At 50.8% G+C, this 22,494-nt stretch overlaps 1 protein-coding gene across 1 annotated transcript in view; it reads left to right on the top strand.

Annotated features, from left to right (window-relative positions):
• The window catches only part of LOC144106693 (uncharacterized), a 170,514-nt gene that overhangs the window by 12,423 nt on the left and 135,597 nt on the right, over positions 1 to 22,494 (top strand). The gene's annotated exons all lie outside the window — the stretch shown is intronic.

Raw genomic sequence — 22,494 nt, 5'->3', positions numbered from 1 at the left:
AGACAATAACAGCGAACATTCTTTTGCTGCAGGCCGGCTTTTTGGCAATGTTGCTAGTGGTTAAATGAGCGAAATGATGAAAAGCAGTACATCAACAAGTGGCTAATATTATTTATTGTAAAAAGATGAAATATTTTTGTTCCAAATAAGCTTGTGCTGTAAACGTCTTCAAGATGCAATGCGGAATTATTTTCTTCGTGCGACATCAACAACTTGGAACTTCACCTCGCCCACCTTTTTATTTCTTTATATTATTTCTTATTTCTTTTTATTTATTTATACATGTTCTCCCACCCTTTTCTAATATGTTGATTTGTGGCTGTGAACACACGATTGACTGACTGCACATGCAGTTGGTGTAATTTGCGCGTTGTTAAGGAGACTACATTTGATAGCATGTGGGTCCGGGAGTTAGATAAGTGCTGCGTGTTCATTGAGGTGGGCTTCAGGGGCAATGCTTGTGACAAAATGCAATCCTAAGAAGAATCACATACACTAGCACCCCACATCGAACACTACAGCCGAACACAAATTTTGCTTTCCCTGTTCCGCAGCGAAGTTTGGGTTCTCTTAGATAAATTGGGGACACAGGATAACATTTGTCCCGTTCAAGGGTGGCAATTTTCGGTTAGAGCTCAGCAGGCTTCTTGTTTATGTTATGTTTATATTATTACTGCACAAAATTCTGTAACGGTTGCACAGTAAGGCACAGTCTTGCAATAACTCCGTGAAGGGTAACGGAATGAACGTTTATAACACAACAGTGAGGGTACTGTAGTTTTTAAAGTGTATCGAAAAAATTTCTGAAAGTGAGGGAACCGTTAAAGCGCTGCTAAGCGGCATAAAAAGCAGGTTGCTCTTTCTTATTTTCGTAGCATTCTAATTGAGAACCTCTCCAGTATTTCTGCAAGTTTAGAAAATCAATGGCATAACACCCTTCGTGAATACTCTTCAGAACGGGGCGCCAGACAAAAGGCCATCTAGTCACGTTTCTGTCTGGACAGAACGGCTTTGAGTACTTATGATTTTCGAAGTTAACGGAGAGCGTCTATTTGCCCTGTGTAAATGCTCCGGCATACGTCAAACGCAGCTGATCTCTGCTTTTCGATTTCTTTACGCAGAGCTTATGCCGTTGTTCATCTATTTCGACAAGGAAAAAAATTGGCAAATAATATTCCTGTACCTGTCTTTGGCGTGCTTTCTGTAGCCAGTACTCACTGGAATGTATTTAGGCCTAGTGTTGAAAAACAGTGGCGGGCTAATTTATAGTACGAGATAACTAGTACATATCACATACATAAACATACACTGCACCATTTGTCGTGAATGCAACCTTGAACACTGATTTGTACAATGGGAGCAAGTCATGAGCCGCCAAGTGCTGTCGAAGACGCAACTTTGGACACTTTGGTTTGCGTATTGAAAGGTTTCCACGGCACCTCATCATAGAAGGGTCACGTGGCGCACTGCTGCAACATTTGCAGGTCAGAGTCTAACCTCTAAACACTGCCCGCACCTCGCACGCAACAGCACCACTGTTAGTGGTGGCATTCAGGCGTGGCTGGACAGATTTTCGACTCAAGTTGACGCCTGCACAACCAGATAAGGATTGCCGTCGAGCGAAGGAGGTGGATGATGAGGAGACAAGAAATCTGGATATTTTACGTTGTGTACAGAGAGGGGTAAAGCTTTGGAGGGCATCCTCTTTCCACACATCGTTTGCATCGTCCACATCGCCTGTACGGTCTGCTGATTCCCGCGCCAGTAGCCAGTTTTTTACTGAGGGGACAGTTTTTAACGCTGTATTCTCCGTCTCACAAGTCGTTTGCGGCAATGTGGATGCTACGTCGACACCAGCCTATTCTCTAAACACGAATGCGCCTATAACGAAGTAAGGTGGGAGTAAAAAGGTAGTACGCTGTTTTTTAATCAAAGGGAGGGCACCAGTATCCAGCACATGGACGCATTGCATGCACACAGGAATCAGTCGACTTTGAGGAGAGGGCGCCGTGTTTGCGAATGGCGGCGCACCACTTGCCAGCCGGTCTCTGCAGTGCTGTGCTGATTTTCTCTGCTAATTTAACCAGTGAATGAAACGCTCTGTGTACTTTCCAATAAAAAGCGGAAATACTTTTCCAATTACTACAATAATTGTTTCAAAAATAGTTCTGCGCTTCTTAGATATTTCAGGGACTATTTGTTGTGCTCATACAGCCCTGATTGGACGAGGCCTGTAGCTTCTACAGTGCTGAAGACAACTTCTGAGAGGCAGTATACGCTGAGGCACGGCTGGCTGATAGGGAAGTGTCTTGTAGGAGTTCACAAGTGTTGCAGCCGAGAGCGATGAGGCAGAGCCAGGGTAACGAGCAACGCAGACGCTTTATTGGCACGCCCATGCCAGGCCGAGAATGCACTATGCCCGCGGAATGCAGCGCTTGTATAGCGCTGAGAGACGTACTACCAATGTGACGTCACACGCGCTTCGTGACGTCACCACACTCCTTCCCACAGTGCTTGTGGGCTGTACCAATCGGGAGGTTTCCTTGCACGAGCGCTGCGTCGAAGAGTCGGTGCCCCTTGAGGAGATGCCGGTTCTCGAAGAGGAGACAGCGGTGCAAAATCCTGGCGTGGACTGGCATCTCGCTGACCCGCGGGAGCCGAATCTTCGAGTGGATCTGGCGGGGCTGCCGCAGAGCTCGTAGACTTCAGCACGGGAACAGGAGGCCTCGTAACAGACGCCTCCGAGCTCGTAGACTCCAGCACGAGAACAGGAGGCCTCGTAGCAGACGCCTCTAGCACAGGGCCTGAAATTGAACTTGGCACCAAACAGGGAGGCTCACGGTGCCCTTGTTCGTCACTGTCAAAATGACGCGGAGGAAAATTGTCTACATGCACGAATCGGTTCCCGGGTCCTAACCGCACAATGTACGTAACGGCACTGCACCTTTTTTAATTATCCCAGGCAACCAGCTGGCCTCACCCGGATGAAGACATTGGACCAGAACCCTTTCGCCCTCTTCGAACGCCCTCCATGGCCCTCTTTTTTCGTCGGCTTGGCCCTTAACTTTGGAGAAATGTTCTTCTATACGTCTCGCTAGGTCTGGCTGTAGCTGAGTTAGGCGAGTGCGGGGTCTCCTTGAGACGAACAGTTCAGCTGGCGTTTGCCTCGTTGTTGTGGTAGGGGTGTTCCGGTACCTGAACAGGAACATGTCAATGCAGCGTTGTACTGTCTTACTGATTCCCGATGGTCTTTCGTTCAGAATTAAGCTCTCGCAGATAATCCATTTAACCGTCTGGACGCACCTCTCGGCACTTCCATTTGACCCCGGGTGGTACGGAGATGTCCTGGTATGACGGACACCGTTTTTGAGCAAAATATCTGTGAAGTTCTTCGCAGTGAACTGTGGCCCGTTGTCCGTAACTACCTCGTCCGGAAGACCATACGATGCGAACACACTGCGTAGCTTTTCAATAGTCCTCACTGTCGTTGTTGAATCCATCACGAACACTTCTAACCATTTCGAGTGTGCATCCACCAACACTAAAAGCCACTGGTTGTTTGTTAATGCGAAATCCAGGTGGATTCGTTGCCATCTGCGGCTAGGCCAACCCCAAGTTTGTAGTGGAGCCTTCGGCAAAGCATTCCGCGTCAACTGACAAGTACAGCAGCCTTTAGCAACACACTCAATTAACTGAGACCACCAAACATAGCTACGCGCGAGCATTTTCATGCGCGTAACTCCGGGGTTACCTTCGTGCAAAAGTGCCAACACTTTTTTGCGCAAGCAGTGGGGAACAATCACACGATTTCACCACATAACGCACTGCTGGTCTGCTGGCAGTTCATGCCGACGAACAAAGTACGGGGACAATTCACTGTCAGCTACATGTGTAGGCCAGCCACTCATCGTGTACATCAACACATTATATAGCCCTCTATCCGAGCTCGTTTCCTTCCTAATCGCGTCCACAGACAAGGGAAGTTTGTTGATAACTGAGAAAAATGTACCTAATCTGAGACATCTTGATCATTCGCCAACGGCAAGCGCGACAGCGCGTCAGCGTTTTCAACATCGCTGCCCTTACGATACACCCATTTGTAATCGTTCACCGCTAGCAACAAAGCCCAGCGTAGCATGCGTGCCGCTGACATTACTGGAACGAGCTTGCCGTGCGCCAGAAGGCTAGCTAATGTTTGGTGATCTGAAGATATGATGAAACTACGCCGAAACAGGTACTTGTGAAAGTTCTTCAACATAAATACCACGGCGAAAGCCTCTTTTTCAATGTGAGTGTAACCTTGCTCTGCTTTGCTCAGTGTCTTAGACGCATGCATATGCAGTTGGCTTTTCCTCTCTACAAATCTTATGAAACAGAATGGCGCCAACGCCATACGTGGATGCGTCACGCAAAAGCCCTATCGCTTTGTTGGGGTCGTAGTATGCAAAAACTTTATCTTTCGTTACCTACGTTTTACTTTCCAGAAACGCTTGCTCTGCCTCACGTGACCACATAAAGAGTTTTCCTTGGTTTACAGCGTGTACAATGGCCTCAGCCTTGCGGCCATGTTGGGAACAAACTTTATATAAAAGTTAATCAAACCCATTTAGGCTCGCAGCTGTGTCTGATTCTTTGGTGCCGGCGCCTACATTATCGAATCACTTTTTCTTCTGACGAGCGTATGCCCTTTTCGTCAAGAATGTGCCTCAAGTACAAGATCGAAGTTTGAAATAACTTGCACTTTTCTTTCTTCAATCGCATGCCTCTGTCCTGAAACTGTGACCGCACACTTTCCACTTTATCAAAACACTCATAAAATGTAGCACAAAAGCAAGCTCACCAGGAAAGTGGTCCTCTGTTACCTTGCAGCGACTAGAGAGAATGATAATTCTGGCGGCACCGCTAATCAGATGTGGCGCGTGGCTACGCCTGTCTTTCCTGGTCAGCTGGCCTTCGGCTTCTCGCCGGCTGGTTCTACCATGCTGTTCTCGGCAGCATATTTCGTCCATGTCATGCCGGATCGAAGTGTCCCCAAGCTTGTTTCCAGGCTGTGAAAACTTTTGGAGATTCGATGCGAAACTCGCTGTTGCCGTTTATGACACCACCTAAAGGCTCCTGGAACTTTTTTTATGGAACAGAATGCCGCACTGGCTCCACGAGTCCCACATGCCCTGAAAAAACAAATTTAGGGGACACTTAATTACATTACATGTTGAGAATGCAATAGCAGGAAAGTCCGAACTCCGCTCAGCCCGCTCCTCCTCCTTCAATTCCGCTCGCCGCATACGCTCAGCCTGTGCAGCCTGCGATACTCCATCTTTATTGACAGCCTTCAATCTCACCCTCTCCGCTTGCGGTGGTTCTTCCGGGGGTAGACGCACACGGTGTTGATTCTGGCGCCCTTAAAACCTTATACACGGAGCTGTCTAGACAGGTCTGCAAGCAACCAAGCGCACCTGCCAACTGACGCCGAGCCCGCCACTTCACCAACTCGGCCATGTCAGGTGGTTGCATGACGTTACATGCCCCGTCGACCAATAAGCGCTCGGCCACGTCACGTGACCTCATGACGTCACACAACCCTTCGACCAGTCAGCTAAATTTATGAGACACGACGCCAGGCAAAGCCACGTTTTTGGTTAAGATTAACAAACGTGTCACCTACCATATTAAGAGCATAGCCTTAATGGGTCATACTGGCGTTCGTCTGTTACATTTTAGGTCACGTGATATAGGTCACGTGACCTTGTAATGTCACATGATCTCTCTGCCACGCTTGTGCCAGCTGCTCTTCTTCTCTGTCGTGAAATTAATTCAAGAGCGGCAAATTCAGATCAGTGCAATGAGTCGCAAACGGCTTTCGCCTTCCCGCAGTTAAGAGATATCTAAGTGCCTTCACTGAATTTTGTAATACCTGGAATGCCTTCAGGTATTTGCGATATTTCCTTCTGAAAGAATTCAGGAGCTTAAGTCAGGCGAAAGGAAGCCGCTAGAAACAAAACCTTGCTAACGGCGTGAAGGTTGTCAGAAATTTCTTTTCACGTGAGACCTCAATTTGATTAAGGCCAAATTGTGCATAAACTATCCGAAGCGCAGCTGCGGCAATCAGCCAACCAAGTGTCGTCGACAGTGGGCATTACAAATCGCTTCCTGCGCGCACACTTGTTTAGCTGCGTTAGATGGACAGAAATTCGAACATTGCCCGACGGAGTATGAAAAGGGGCTATGCTCCCGCACCATTCTGTCGCTTCGTCAACTTTCCGAAGCAGTCGGTTTCACTTCATTTGCCTCCAGTTTCTGCTGGTCTGGTTCTATTAAAGGAAGCGGTACTCGACGTGACGTATTAATAGCGAAAAAATCTGAATCAGCTGCCAAGTTGATATCTTGCTCCGCCGCGATGACCCCCCCCCCCCCGCCCCCCAAGGCACTGAACAACTGCAGGTTGCAAGCCTCCCCTTACGGAGAAAACTTAATCATTCCTAGTGCCTGGTTTGCAGGAAGCCGGCGTGGAATGGAGCAAAAGTGCTCTGACAAACATGCACAGACTGGTCTGCCGATTCGTTTCCACTGGATGGTCGCTTTGAAATTTTCTAATACCTGCCAAATTTAGCTTTATAGGGCCTGGTAGTGTGACACCTGACTTCTCTAGCTTAGTAGGCAAAAATGGGAACATAGACGGTACCACAGAGACTTCCCCACCCTATAGTCTACTCTAGCAACTAGTGCCGTACCATTAATTTTGACCTGCATAAACCGACAGTTCGAGTTTGAGCTGCTGACCAAAGCATCAAAATAGCCATCCCCGCTTTCTGCAGAGACAAGATTCTTACCTTACCAGAGGCGGCAGCTTTCTTGCGGAACACGGCAGCCGCAGTGGTTACTGCAGACCGCGCCAGGCAGATTCCTAGCGTGCAGTCGCACTGAAAGCATGGCCGGTCGTTTTCTCACCCGGTGGTTAGAATTTCGAAAGAATGGGTCACTGGGCTGTCATTTTCCCCTTGAGCTGCTCTTCTCTTCGGCCAGCGCGGATGTGGACGATTGCTTCAGCTGCTGACTTGTCGCTGCGAATGTGGATGGTCTCTTTCAGGGCAGTTTTCGCCAGAGCGCTGGAGAGTGTCAGGTTTGCATCCATCTGCAGCATCTCCGAAAGCTTCATCTCTCGAAGGCCCGTCATGCACCGGACGCAGATCATGCGCTCTTTAGAGTCGCCGTAGTCACAGCGGTCTGCTAGCGTGCGTAGTATGGTGACTGATGGGTCGGCTGATTCTTCGGCCAATTCTTTTTGAATTCGTCTGTGAAAACATGTACCTCGTAGACGACAAGGACTTAATCCATCAAAAGGTGGTTGTCGACCGGGGCCCGGAAGTTTTTAAGGGGGGGGGGGGGGAGAGGGGGGCAAGGATTTGAGTTTATTTCTGTTATTCAGCGTTACATAATTTCATTTAATTTTTAAATATATATTTTCTTAGTCTGTACAGTACAAATGCACATTTGTTTAATACATATAAAACGTATATTGACATGGGTAGCTTTATGAACACGCATGCGCTAGAAGTGATTGACTACATTAGAGAAGTTTGCGCACAGTCTGCTAATCATGCTCATGAACAGGGGTCAGTAAATAAATGAGTTCTGTTGGGGCATGACTGGTTTAGGTTACTCAAGCGAAAGCCTTTAAGACTCACTAAGGGAACTAGCTCAGCCACACTATGCTTTCCATTAGTATAACGTCCTAAATTTAAAAGTATGCCAGACATCTGATATCCGAGTGTAAGCATATGGAGACTAGGACGAGAGCACTGCCCCCTCAGAATAATTTTTTTTTGGGGGGGGGGGGGGAGTGGCGAGCCCCTTTGAACCCCTTCCCCCGGTCTCGGAGTCCCGGTTGTCGAATTGTTCTTTGATGACAACGTCGTACTTCTCCGAGGCCCCTGACAAGGAAGAAGTTGGGAATATTTCCCTTGCTGCCTTTCCAATGTTATACATCATAGTCCGCATCAGTTCTCCATTGCTGCGCTCGCTGAAGATCGAAGAGAAGCGGTAATCATCGCACTGTCCACACTAAACACGAACCTACCGAAAAGATGCCCAGATAGGCGTAAAATTTCTTGACCTTTGGCACATTACATTCCCTTTTGGGAATAAGCTTTTTTCTTTCAAAAGGGCATATATAATTTATACCCCCCCAGTAAGCGTTTTTCGAGGCGCATTAGGAATATTTTCTATTTGCCTCAACGGATTCGCACTAAGTACTGAAGGAATTATTTTAATGTCCGCAGGGAGGTTTTATTGGTATCCTCTGTAAATTAATTTTAAAACCATTTAGAACTTACTGAGAAAATTACCGAACCTTTTCTTTTTTCGGAACGGATATTTTTGGGTCCTCTGCTCTGATTGGAGCTTTTCTTGAACCTGTCACAGTCTGGGAGCCTTTGAGAAAGAGCCGAATTGATACAATGCAAAAATATTATTACAGTGCACAGATGCATTGTACAGTTACAGTACACATTAGAGTACGTTGTACAGTAACACATTTCCCATGCCCTGGGGGACAGAGGAAGAATAAAACCAGGGTGGGGATGTCACCTGAGGCATGAGGCGGCATAATCCATGGACTAAGATAATTGAGCGCATGCCTCGCATGCGGGAGGTGCACGGTTCCATTCGCAGTGCACCTGGGTACCCACCGGTGATAAAATGGGTACAAGCTTTCCCTTAGCCTGGTGCTCGGCTTCCTAAGGGTGAAATGCTTGAGAAATGGGTCTTTGGCTTCATCTTGAGAAAAAGAAAAGTAGTTTGTGGAATGGAGCCTTTTGCCCCAGATGCCCTTACGCCACTAAAAAATCACAATCATCACCACTAATGTATGTCCGCACAGTATGGCCAAGCTATGGCCAGAGCGACCCGGCGACGGTGAGCAGCGGCACAGCTATTATCTATTACGGCGTAGCGACAGCAATTTGGTGCATCCTCGGCTTAGGGCCTGTGGACACGTATGCGCACACTGCCATCTGTGCACGCACAACACTCAGGTCCCACCCCAGAGCAAAATACCATCACTGCGGCTATGACTGAATGCAGTAACCACCAAAAGCACCGACTGCTGCCGCCGGGAAGCACGGCTGCAATGCGTGGAACCGCCATCCGAATGGTCTGGGAAGCTGTTTGAGGGAGTCCGGTAATGCATAAAACGAGCGCCTCGAGGTGCGCGTTAAATGAAGCTGGGCTGTATACCCCCAACGGTCCTTCGCAGGACCGACTAGCAGGGCAGGACGAGTGATGCATGTTACAGCGTAGCGGGCACAAAGACATGGGAAGGAAGCTGAACGCGAGGCTCTAATCGTAGCCGACGCACAGCTGGGCAGCACCGCGGTGGAAGGGAAGTGGGCCGCCGAAGGAGCCGCTGCGAGCAGGGCCGCGGGGAAGTATGTCCAACGACGGTCGCCCGCGAAAACGGCTCGGCGGAGCTGAAGCTGCGCGAGAAACGATGGATGGGGTCCCACGAGAGTGGGCGTCATGGCTGGAGCAAGCAGGGAAGGAGGCGAATAGAGTGCAGACCGCTGTACGATCACTTTTTTTTCAGCATGCAAACGCGTCGTTGCGACAGTGCGCAAGGGCTGCCCAAGGGCCGAACATTGCGAACAAGCGGATGCGTTCACGCATCCGCCTGTGCACACGAAGTTGGTCAACTTTTTTTCGCACGATCGGATGGTCGCATCACGCTGCTGGCTGCTGTCCCGTGAAATAGCAGCGCAGCGGTGCCAGGCCGCGCCTCCTCAGCAAGATGGCCGCCTGCGAAGCGTAGTTAATAACCAGGCCTAGTAGGTGGTAGCTCTGCCGAGAAACACATAATATTGGCCGCGTGTGACTATTACGAGTGTTGACAGCGACATCGAGTTTCACTGTGTGCAACAGCGGCAAGCGGCAGTTTCCCCCAAGTTGTTTTGTCGCCGTCTACACCGAGTTGACCGAGCGGCCTTCAAACCTACGCTGTCTACGCCAGACGTAACAGTGCCGGTGTCGCTAAGTGTATATTTGGAACCATTTGTGATAGCTACAAGTGTTCTTTATTCGCGCCACAATCTTCACGAACAGCAGCGAGAAGCAGCTCCCCAGGGTGAATTTCCTGTGCAAGCAAGCTTCACAGCGCAGTGACAAGCGTCAGTGTAGTGGAAGTGATTGCAGTCGGAATGAGTGCTTTTGCGTCAGTCAGTGATGTCGCCTGCAAGTATAATTACGTTTGAAAAGCTTACTACGGACGCCTCGTTTTCCGAATGCTGAAATAAACTTAACAGCATATCCTGGTTCGGGTGCACGCGTGTGTACTGAGTTTGATAACTGCCGTGAGTGCGACGTGACGAAATGAACTTCGAGCTCTGCAGCGAGTCGCATTCGTTGCAGCGGTTGCAGTGATCGCGAGCACAAGTCGTTGTGCTGCGGCGTAGCCGTCGCCGATATCGATCGTAGTTCGTGTCTACTGTGTTAGAAAAATGCCGTGAGTGCCACGAGACCATTCTGAAACTTGTGTTTCGCGTACGCGAAACGACCTCGGCTGCACGACCGTTGAGCTGTTTTCTGCCGGGACTACTGAACGTCGCCCGAATTGTGCGGCATTGGGCTCCATGAAGTGCAATTTGCGACTATGAGTGGCCGGATTACGATGGTATGCCGGCGGCACTGTGAAATCTGTGTGAAAACATCTGGCAGCTCTCACATCTGGTGTGTCTTTTTTTTATTTCCTGCCGGGTATGGGGGCCTATATATATCCGCAATAAAATTTGCAAGAAAAATAGAGCGAATCCAATTTCCCCTGCATGTGATCATGGTCTGAGCCAAAGCAGTAGTGTTAAGTTTGGGTTGTAACACGTTACGACCAGATCTCGAAGACTTATGTACGAACAAAAACCCTTGACGCAACTCGTCCACCGGTGTTCCACAATGCGCAAGTCTGTAATATGTGTCGACTAGTACAGCTCTTTCCCATAAGCATTCCATTTTATCTGAGGCAAAAAAAGGAAAGAGAAAAGATCACTGGAGGTGATTATGCTTCTCAAATCAAGCAACCCATATACAATTGCGCCCTGTTTATATGAACACTTTGGTTCCGGTTCAGAACTGTACGTAGAGACTTTCCCTTAATGTCGAGTCATGATTAAAAATGAAGAACAGTTTGAATATACTGTTGTGATTAAAATGTATTTTTTGCTTAGCAATGTGGGGTGAAGTAGGATTTTAGACAAATGCTTGCAATATTAAGTGCATCATCATGGTTGCCATGGCTGTTGGTAAAATGCACCGATCTTGAAGTGCTCCGTGAGCCATGACAGTCGGGATAGAAACGGTACTCTTTGAATCAGCACCTGATCCCATATTTGTTCTCACTACACTTCTTCGTCGAGGTGCTCAACAGCTTGGCTTTATTGGTGTCGAACAGCTGTTAACTAGAGCTTCCTAAGTAAGCTGTACCAGCTTGTGTGAGACATTCTTGAAGCATTAAGAAATATATGTCATCAATGCACATGCACACATGCATCTGCTCCGTTCATTTACCTGCGACTACCTGCAATGAACATTATTTGTCTGCTGGATGAAGGCGATTGTGTGTGCCTATGAGAATCTGTTTTTCAGAAATGTAGAATTCTTCCTACATTTTTTTAGGAAGCTTCGGTAGAAGGACGAATCCCAACATAAAACGTAACAACTGTTTATTAGTGATTTCAGCGGACGAGCATACCCTCGCTACGCTCGTTCTGGTAGCGGAAGGTAGACAGCCGCTCTTCCCCGCCGGGCAGCCTGTTTTTGTAGCCGCCGTTGGTGACGCGTGCCTCGGGTGACGCCGCGGTGGCACTGTGCTTTATCGGTAACGCAGTCCAGCGCGTGGCCGTGTTACGCTGGGACGGATGATAAGGTGGAGGCCGCTCGGAAATGTGCCCAGAGTGTGTCGCCACATCACTCCCCTGCGGAGTGGAGAGCCCTGAGTGCTTGTAAAAATCGGATGTGTCAAGAGTCGTGCAGGCCATCCAGGGTCCGAAGACGCGGCTCAGCCAGGCGACTCTGGCTGGGGCGCTGCGGCCGAGGTTTCGGGGTGCATCGAGGGACGTGGAGTGACAGGTGAAGAAGATGGGTCAGCCGGCGAGTGGAACCAGTGTCGGTGGTTCAGGTGCAGCAGCTGATGGGCAGCGCCTGAGGGATGGGGCAGCAGAGGGAGCTAGGTGTGTTGCGGGTCGCGAAATTAGCGCAGATGATGCCGGGCCGAGCTGCCCGGTACCCAGAGGGGGGGGGGGGGTGCTACAGGCGCAGCGAGGTTCCAGGCAGGGTTTTGACAGTGATGAACGGCATGGGGCTGCTGGGACACGCTCACAGCCAGCGTTGGAGCGATAGGCCTGAACGTGACGTGCGGCCGCACGAGTGGCGCCCTAGCCACTGGCGTCGAGTCGTGCACGTAGGAGGACGCTGGCGAGGCAGCGGCAATCGGAGGCGCGTGGAGTGGCGGAGCTGCCGGGAGGGTCTGGGCCGCCGAGATGCCAAAGGGCGCCTGGAGTACAGGCACCGCTTCATCGTCGTTGTTAGGCAAAATAAGGCGGGTGACTATCACCGTGCTTGGTGCAGCTGTCACCGGTTTGGCCTTCTCATCCTTCTTCGTTGGATGTTTGGTGCGTTGGGGACCGTTGGAGGGGCTGGGGCTGTGAATACAAGGCTGGGGCTTGGCCGAGAGCTCGTGAGAATCAGCCGGCCACGGCTGCGACAGCGCTGCAGAAGCCTGTTGTGGCGAGCCAGACGGAGGTGCCGAAAAACGCGACACGCAGATGGTCACAGAGCGTTCCTTGTCGCCAGGAGGCTGTAGCAATGGGGAACTTGCGCTGAAGTTTGCGGTGCGGACTGCAACGCCATAACTCACTGCCTAGCGAGAAGAGCAAGCAGTTTTGGGTCGTACTATTAGTACTTTTCCGCGCCACCTTCAGGTGCTTATTGGCGTGAGCCTCCGCGCTCTGTCGAATGCGCACGTGCCGTGCGTCAGCTGTCTGCCGAGAGAAGCTATGCAATGAATGCTTTGAGCCAAACGCGGGTATCTAATCGCGCAGGATGTGTTCTAGCGTTTGCAGTGGCCCAAGCGGCTGACAAAAGCAGTTTTGAGTCACCGAATGGAACAATTGCAGTGCCATCTTGGCAGCGCAGGTTCCCCATAGCGGCAGCGGTGGGCTAGGAGGTGGTGACTGGGCCGAATGTCTCTCGCGTGTCGTGGAGAGGGACGGTCGGGCCAGATGTGCAAGGCATGAGTGGCGGGGAGGCCGCCAGGGGTTGCCGAGGTGGTCAGGGTTCCGACGAAGGGTGCGTGGGCAGGCGATTCGGCGCAGCAGGTCGGGCGGGAAAATATCGCAGAGGACTGCGTGTTTGAAAGGCTGGATGGTGATGCGTTCAGGTACATCGCAGCCTCGAACTGAGCGAACCATCCGCCGGTGCTTTGAGGCCGGAACGCCGGAAGCGGCGGGTCATGGGCTGGGTCCTGTAAGTAAGCCATCCAGGAACACAGCTGAGGGAGGAGGTGCGGCTCGACGGGTGACCAGATGTGGGAAGTAATTAGATGCTGAAGGACGGCGATGCGTTATTGTCCGTTGTCCGGGTCACCAGATGTGGGATGCCATTCGGTAGAAGGATGAACCCCCGCATTAAACGTAACAACTGTTTATAAGCGAAGGCAGCGGACGAGCATACCCACAAAGAGAATTTATTTGTTCACCAGACAATACATAGACACGAATAGCACATAAGGAAATCTTGAAACCACAGGAGCAAAAAAAAATGGTCAAAGCAGTCACCTATTCGGACAGAAAGAAACAGGTACCCAACATGCCAACAATCTATGTACAGTAAATACCATGGCATGGCCTCTTTCCAAATCCAACATACATCTCAGTACGCGGTGGTTGCAAAGAGAATTTATTAGTACACCAGACAATAATTAGACCCGAATAGTACATAAGGTAAACTCGAAACAACAGGTGCAAAAAAATGTGCGAAGCAGTCACCAATTTCAACAGAAAGAAACAGGTACCGAACAGGCCAAAAATCTGTGTACAGTAAATACCATGGCAAAGACTCTTTCCAAATCCAACATACATCTCAGTACGTGGTGGTTAGGCAAAGGAGAAGGATGGAGTGAGGGGCAAGGGCGGGGGAAAGTTACCATCTGCGTGCTACACTTGTTCCCAGATATAGGCATATATAGGTAAGGGGATGGTGCCTGTTACCACGAAAAACTCAGGAAATACGCAGCGGATATTATCTAGTACTGCATGTGTAGGAGCACGACTCTGTTCCCATGTAGGGAAATAAACTGTGTCGACCAGCGCCGCAAGAACCGCGCTTCGCCGCCTACTGTCAGCTCTTCTAGGAATTCCCACACAATGAGGCGCACGCTCCTCAAGAGCGGAAACATTGCGCGTTGCCGTCTTCCGCGCACTTCGGCCAAGTTACGTCGTTTCCAAAGCACGTACATCACTACTGTGATCACGAGGCGCTCAAAGATTGAGCGTCTTCGCGAGTTGCGCTGGCGCGGGCGCACCCTAATCATCCTGCGGATCAGGAGCCACAAAGTACGCGCTACGACGCAGTCATCCAGGGCGTGCCGCTGTGTCTCAACAGCGCCGCAATTGGTGCAGCGCGCATTTGGTACGACGCCCCATCTTGCGAGACGCTCCCCCGTCGGCAGTACTTGCCAACGGCGACGCCATTCGAAGTCGTACTTCTTTTGGCAACGGGCTCGAAACGAAAGACTGCCACTTTATAGGGGATGTTTTTTCTACCTGGTCAGCACTGAGCTCTAAAACAACAACCGCCGCACTAACACGTGCCACTGGTGTTTCGCGTATATCCGCGTCCGGAAACTGGCGGAGCCAGAAACGGAAAAAGTTAGTTGCCACTTTGTAAAAGTGGCATAGGTTGCTCTGCCAGAGGTCCCGTGTGTCGCTGCGTTAGGAATAGCCGACTCCCGGTACCAAACCAATACAGGACTAGTGATCGACCCTTGTACGCCTGGGCCGCCAGCAGGTCAAGAGCTACTTTGGTGGCGAAAGATCGCGCTGTTGCCTGCCTGGAGGGTAAGTTCAAACCTCCTCTGTCTCGTTCCGCGGACAAAACTTGTGATACTGGGGCCCGCTTTCCGTTCCACAGTACTTGGCCTGCGAGTGAGTTCTGCTTCCCTGCCACGCGACGCGGCATCGGAGCAATACGCGCAACGAAACAAGCGTACGAAGCTGCGCAGGTACAAAAGAACAGTGCTTTGGCATTCAAAGAAAGTACGAGGTGTGCAATCGAGTCTATGGTCCGTCGCGCTCGAGTGATTGCGTCGTCCCACAATTTTGGCGACACACCTGCTGACTTAAAAACGATCCCTAGCACTCGCACGCCATCGACGAACTGGACTCCCTCAGGCAACGATTCCTGAAACGTGCCAAAGCTCAGTACTTGGGTCTTCGTGGTGTTCAACTGAGTCCCTGAAAGGGCCGCATATTCGTTGAAAACTTGAAAGAAGGCAAGAAAACTGTCCGCAACTTGCAAGAACAGCGAGATGTCGTCCGCGTAAGCGGACACAGAAACTCTTCCCTGCCACGGAAGTTGGAAGCCTCGGATAGCTGTGTGGTCCTTGTCCCGTCCTTGTCGCCTCGTCTCTGTCCTCGTCTGTTCAGCGCTGCTTTTCCAGAAAACCATGTACCAACACGCCCAACTCGCCGCATTAATCAACTGCACGGAGCTGGGGGTCCAGTGAGAGCACGAAGAGAGCGGGCGAGAGGGGACAACCCTGTCTAATACCCCTGTCACACTATCAAATTTAATGTCATTCCAATCGAATGTCCTTCGATGCCTCGAATGTCATCGGTGTCTTTCGGTGCTACACGGCAAAAAATAATGTCATTCGAAAATGATGGCAGTGACGATCAGTGAAAAAAAATAGTACAATTCAAACACATCAGCATGCATAAAGTATGTTACAAAGTGTTGTGTAGTGTTTTAAAAGCGGGTGAGAACATTTCTGTGCAATATTATAAGCTTAAAATATTATTTATGGCCATTCTGCGGCACTTCAGCCATCAAAAGCCACGCCAAGTACAAAGTCAACCACAAATCCGAAAAATGTAAACAAACAAAATGGCTTACACGGCGGCGCGCGGCGACGCGTTGAGCGTGGAAATTACTTCTGAAAGGTGAAGTGCTCAGTGACATCTTTAAGTACTTCCGAGCTAAACGAACATGTAACGCCAATCAGCAAGAAACACGCAACACAAAAAGATCGGCGGTCGCGGGAAAGGCCCTGCTTCACGGTCGGCTGCTGCTGGGATTGAGAGTAATAGCTATCCACGACAGCTACAAGTGTGAAAAAGTTCACACCAAAATTAACAATTTATAGCAGAACTAAATAAATACAATTTCTAACTTTGACAGTGCGCACACGATTTTTTCGCGTGGCTTGTTTCTGCTGCGCGTATGGTGTCCAGAGTACACATTCGGTTCGGCATCGAATGCGAATGAGTTTCGTGAACTCATTCGATAGCGAATGTCATTCGAACCTAATGACATTAAATGTTCCCGTGCAGCAGCTGATTAATGGCATTAGGTGCGAATGCCATTCGAAACGAATGACATTAAATTTGCTAGTGTGACAGGGGCGTTACTCCTCACGTCACGCAAATCTTCCCGCTAAACACCCCATTCAAAACCAGCTGACTAGACAGCATGGAATATAGGGCACCTACTATGTTAGTAAATTTGTCCGGAAGGCCCGGACATAACAAGACTGTCAACAAGTAATCATGCTCCACTCTATCAAAGGGTTTGCTCTGATCGAGGGAGATGAAACAACCATTCAGTTTTTTTGCCTGAGCGTACGGAAAAAGGTAGCGTGTGAGAGCCAGTGAAGAGAAGATTGATCTACCCAAGACTGACGAGCTCTGGAGTGGGCTGACTACGTCGCCTAAGCACGGCTTCAAACGGTAGGTTAAAACCGTAGCGACTATTTTATAGTCTGGTTAATCAACGTTATTGGTCTCCATGAAGTAGGGCCCGGAGAGGGGCATATCTGGCTTGGGGATGAGAATTACGCGCCCTAATGAAAAGGACGACGGCTTCACACCTTCCAGAAGCACTGAATTGACTATGGCAGTTAAGTGTTCGCCCAGTAGAACCCGGCAATAATTCCGTCTGGGCTGGGAGCTGCGGACGCTCTCATACGAGTTAGCGCCGCTCGCACTTCTTCCTCACTAACCGGGCCGCAGAGCACTGCCCTATTTATTTCCGGGGACGTGTATCGCCCACACAGCTCTAGAACCCTGCTCCTTAAATCCGCATTTCTGCTGGCGTGTTCAGAGGAGAACGACGAGGCGTAGTGGGCCGAGAAAACTTGAGCGATATCTGAATGGGCACTGGAGTGCCGGCCGTCAGGCAAGACCACACTTTCGATTCGTGACAGTCCTTTGCTTTCGTGTTCGCCATCTCGGGCGCGACGGAGTTCTTCTGCGGCTACTCGAGGTACGTTGTTGGGTCGGGGGAATTAATCGAGCTCCAAGCTAGGAGCCTGTAATATCGCACGCGCTGCGATTCAAGGTACTCGCTCATGAAGAGCGTCAGAGTGCCTCCGGCCTCAACGATGCGAATGCGCCGCATCAAGTCGTTAAGTTCGGCAGTTATTCTAACGCGTCTGGCTTTTCCTTCCTTTACTAGAATCTCGCCCCAACTGGTTTTTAGGTCGTCCCACTCATCCGGAGAAAGGTCTTCAACCTTTGGGAGGGTCTCCGCTAGTGCTTGGCGCATCGAGGCCAAACTAATTTCATCATGCAGAAGCGCAGGGTCCATCCTGCACCTACCCTGGTCGGCCGACCTTCCGGGTGATGCGTTCACGCGCACTGACACGGGTGCGGGGTCGCTGATGCCCTGGGCGTCTGGTGGAAGGCTTGCAGTCCCGCATGCGCGGAGAAGTGGTACGAGGGCAGGGGGGAGATAAACTCTGTCAAGGTGGCTAGCCGAGGGGCCTCGCTTCCACGTGGCCACCAAGTCTTCATCATTAAGAGCAACCTATGCATCCGTGAGCTCAAAGCGTCTCACTAAACACCCGAGTTCCCTGGCTTGGTACATGGGAGCCCCTTGGCCTGGGCTGCGTGCATCTCGCCAAGAATCTAGCACGCAATTGAAGTCGCCAATAAGCACACACTGCACATTCTGGTCTAGATAGGCACCAATTGCTTCAAAAACCATTCGTCTGACTGCGCCTGGCAGGCGCGTATACGTTAATGAAACAAGTTTTCCGATTTTGCAAGAATATGTCTATAATTATGGCGCGACCATCGAGGCCGAAAGTGCAATGTGCGCTCGTCCTATAGGTGTTTGTGATGAAAACCACACCGACACCACATGGTCGAGAGGTGGTCAACGAGAAAAAAGCGTCGACATGAAATCACCTACGAAATGCTGAGACTTCTGGTGGGGTACGAAGATTGCATTCTTGCAAGAAAAGTAAGTCTGCACCTACTGAGCGAGCGAGATGCATAACTTATAGCTGCTTGGCTAGAGCTCGAAAACCTTTGACATTAAAGGTAATGAAATAACCCGTGTGCTGTGCGATGCCAGTGCACGTAAAGAACCCCATGTGGTCGAAATTTCCGGAGCCCTTCACTACGGCGTCACCCATAGCCTGAGTCGCCTTGGGACGTCAAACCCCCATAAACCATAAACCAAACCGTAATGAAATGAATCTCGCCATCTTTAGTCAAAGAAACGAAGCCATTAACGCTTGGGAAAGGGTAAAAACAACAAAAGTGAAGTGCGTCCGACTCACAAGTCGTGTGGTGCAGCGGTGGTCGCAGAATGGGCGATGGAACCGGGTGGATCGAGGACGCTGCCGCAGCAGGTAAGTCCCTGTAGATGCTAAGGCGCGGACAACGTGGTTGTGGTGCGTGAAGTGTCTTTCCTTGACTCCGCCATAAAACGTGTCCGTGGCACGCATGGTTCGGGTGGAGCGCAGAGCGCTCTGGTTCATGGTGAACACACCAGAAATACCACTCACACCTGCGCATGCCGCCCCAACTGCGCGTGCACCAACCGAGGAACTTGTGGCGAAAACACATGCTGCGGGGACACATCGACACAGTCGTCTATGCTGCGCAGCGTAATACTATTCACACAGCACCGGCACTTTCTCGCGTCCATCTTTGATGAAGGTGCGTCGAACTGCTGCTGGTGTCGACGGGAACTGGCTGCTATCGGCGCATGCCGGGTGCGCGGCACTAGCGTGGCCACCGCGATAAGGGCGGCGGCGAGAAGGGTCGGGCGGCCGAGATGGCCGGTGAGATTCTTCGGCGCAGCCATGGCTGCTACTCGTCGGAATCGGAGAAGTCCATCTGGGCTCCATCCCCTTCCGTTGTTTTCGCCTTTTTCTTTGGAGCAGCGGTAACTCTCAACGAGGGCCCGCTGTCTGACGAGGAGCGCTGACTCTTCGGTTCGTCGGGCTCTTGCCCCTTCTGAGATGGGCACACGGTGGTCGCTCGGGGGCCCGGGCGTTGTGTCTTTGGGACACAAGTGTTCACCTGAGCTAGGGATTCGTAGCTGGCGCCCTGTGGCCCATTAGCTTCCATCACGAGGTCCGCTACCTGGCTGATAGGGTTGACCAGGCGAGGGTCCTGTGGGGCGACCTCTTGAGTCGTCGACTCCGTCTCCGTACCGCTTTGCTGTCCCTGAGCTGGCGTTGGCTGCCCGTGAAACAAGGCAGCTTTCAGATTTTCAAGGTCCGACAGGGCGTCTGACGACGTGAAGTTTTTCGAGACCTCTTCGGCGAAGGGTGGTCCCGCCTCGTCCGTCACTGGAGTGCCGGGCGACCCGGGCTACCCCGAGCCCTCAACGAGGGCGTTTGTCGAGGTTGAGTCGTCGACTTCGTCCCGGCGTGGAGCCGGGGTTGCCTCGAGCGGGGATTGAGGCGTACTCCCCGGAGCTGCGAGTGCGGCCGCGGAGGAACGCGGCGCGATGCAGTCCGAGGTAACGTGGCTCCTGCCACACCGCTTGCAGCCCGCGTGGCACGAGTCCGCCCCGTGGCCGTACGCAGCACAGCGGCCGCCGCGCGTGGCGGTGCAGGTGGCACCGAGGTGACCTTTTGCGCCGCAACGGGCGCACACCTTCCTCATTCCACGGTATTCCAACATAGCACGGTGACCCGCAACGGTAATAAAATTCGTTGGCGCCCGCTGCATGTCGAGCTTCACCAGGCAAGTGCCGCTATGAACATAGCTCATTGACTTAAAAACGGGTTCCGTGACTGCCTTCACATTGCCAAAGGGGCGCAGGGCGGCTGCGAACGCGTCGGCACTCACGCTTGGTGGAAGTCGCCGGACCGTTACGAACACTACTGGCGCAGCAAGCTAAACCAGCGGCACTTGATGACCGGCCACTAGCAGAGAGTCCGCGGCCAACATTTTCGTGGCTTGCCATCGAACTGACAGCTGCTAGGAACTTCGTTCTGCCGAAGTGCTGCAAATACTGCAGCCCCCGGACACCGACGACCTCCTCGATGGCATCGATCAGGTCGTTCGCCGGCACGTGTACCGGCAAGTTGAAGGTGAAACATTGCGCATTTGTGGGGCGCGTCGCAGGCGGCGGAAGGTCAATCTTCACCAAGCCCTGGACGCCGCGGCAGTTGGCCGGGCGCCGGGGCACGGGCAGCAGGGCCCCCGGAGGCGCTGGGTAGCGTAACGCGCTTCCTACTCACACCGGGCAGTCACACCTACGCTAACAAAGAGAATTTATTTGTACACCAGACAATATTTAGACACGAATAGCACATAAGGTAATCTGGAAACCACAGGAGCAAAAAAAAATGGTCAAAACAGTCACCAATTCGGACAGAAAGAAACAGGTACCGAACATGCGAAAAATTAATGTACAGTAAATACCATGGCACGGCCTCTTTCCAAATCCAGCATACATCTCAGTACGCGGTGGTCAAAAAGAGAATTTATTAGTACACGAGACAATAATTAGACCCGAATAGTACATAAGATAATCTCGAAACAGCTGGTGCAAATAAATGGGCGAAGCAGTCACCAATTTGAACACAAAGAAACAGGTACCGAACAGGCCAAAAATTTGAGTACAGTAAATACCATGGCACAGACTCTTTCTAAATCCAACATACATCTCAGTACGAGATGGTTAGGCAAAAGAGAAGGGTGGAGTGAGGGGCAAGGGCGGGGGAAAGTTACCATCTGCGTACTACACTTGTTCCCATATATTGGCATAAATAGGTAAGGGGATGGTGCCCGTTACCACGAAAAACTCAGGGCATACGCATCGAACATTATCTAGTACTTCATGGGTGGGAGCATGACTCTGTTCCCATGTAGGGAAATAAACTCCGGAAATAAACTCGTCCGGGTAGCGGAAGGAAAACGGCCGCTGCTCCCAGCCGGGCAGGCTGTTTTTGTAGCCGCCGTTGGTAACGCGTGACTCGGGTGACGCAGCGGTGGCGCTGTGTTTTATCGGCAACGCAGTCCAGCGCGGGGCCGTGTTACGCCTGGGCGTATGATAAGGTGGAGGCTGCGCGGAAATGTGCGCAGATCGAGTGTGTCGCCATAGTGTTCTTTGCATTTCCTGGATTCCTGAATTTGTTTGCTTGAATGTAGATGCTTGTTTGCACCTTCGACAATGCTCAGCTATAGGTTTCCTGGGGCACATCTGGCACATTTTTCGTATAGTCGTGACGGGGTCATATTTGTGCATATTGCCAAACCACGTTAATAAGGTTTCCTTGGATTTTTCAAAATGTGCTAGGCGCTATTGCACTGTGGCTGGCCCTGAAATGCTTACGCTGAGCCATATCTGAATGTCCTACAGTGCCGGTGCAGCCATCGACCTGTCGAGGCTGAGATCATATTTAAATTCAACCCGTTTCTTTACTGCTTGGATTGTTTGCAGATTCCGTTCTTTGCACCTGTGCCAGTTCTCCTCGTGCCTGACATGCTTTAACACGAGTAGTGTTTCTTCCTTCTTGCCTTGTGCTCTCTTTTAAAAAAATGCAATTAGTATTGCAAGTAAACATCCATGAGAATATAACAAAAAGGTTACACTGTCAGCGAGTGGCCTAATTAATTAATTTGTGCAGTCAACATTGTGTGCCAGGAAATGAGTCGCCGAGCCTTTCAGTGCCAATGGTTTTGACACCAGAAAGAGGAGTGCTTTGTCAGTCAGAAAGTGCAAGCGGAGAGAGTTGGCTTACCTGGAAATTGAAGGTTTAACAAAAACTGCATGTTATGCTTCAAGTGGTATGAGGGCAATTCCAGGGTGAAACAGCCATATGCTTCAATCTGTATTTGTCGCCAAACACTTCTAACAGTCCCTGCGCTGTGTTATAGTATCTGGTTACCACAGTCCAGACGTTCGCATTGCAAACAGGACAAGGAGGAGAAAGAAGAAGAGGAAAGGCAGAGAGGTTAACCGGAGGATTAATCGGTTTGCTTC

Source organism: Amblyomma americanum, chromosome 1 (genome assembly GCF_052857255.1).
Source record: "Amblyomma americanum isolate KBUSLIRL-KWMA chromosome 1, ASM5285725v1, whole genome shotgun sequence".
Classification (NCBI taxonomy): domain Eukaryota; kingdom Metazoa; phylum Arthropoda; class Arachnida; order Ixodida; family Ixodidae; genus Amblyomma; species Amblyomma americanum.
This window is presented reverse-complemented; position numbering and strand designations above follow the sequence as displayed.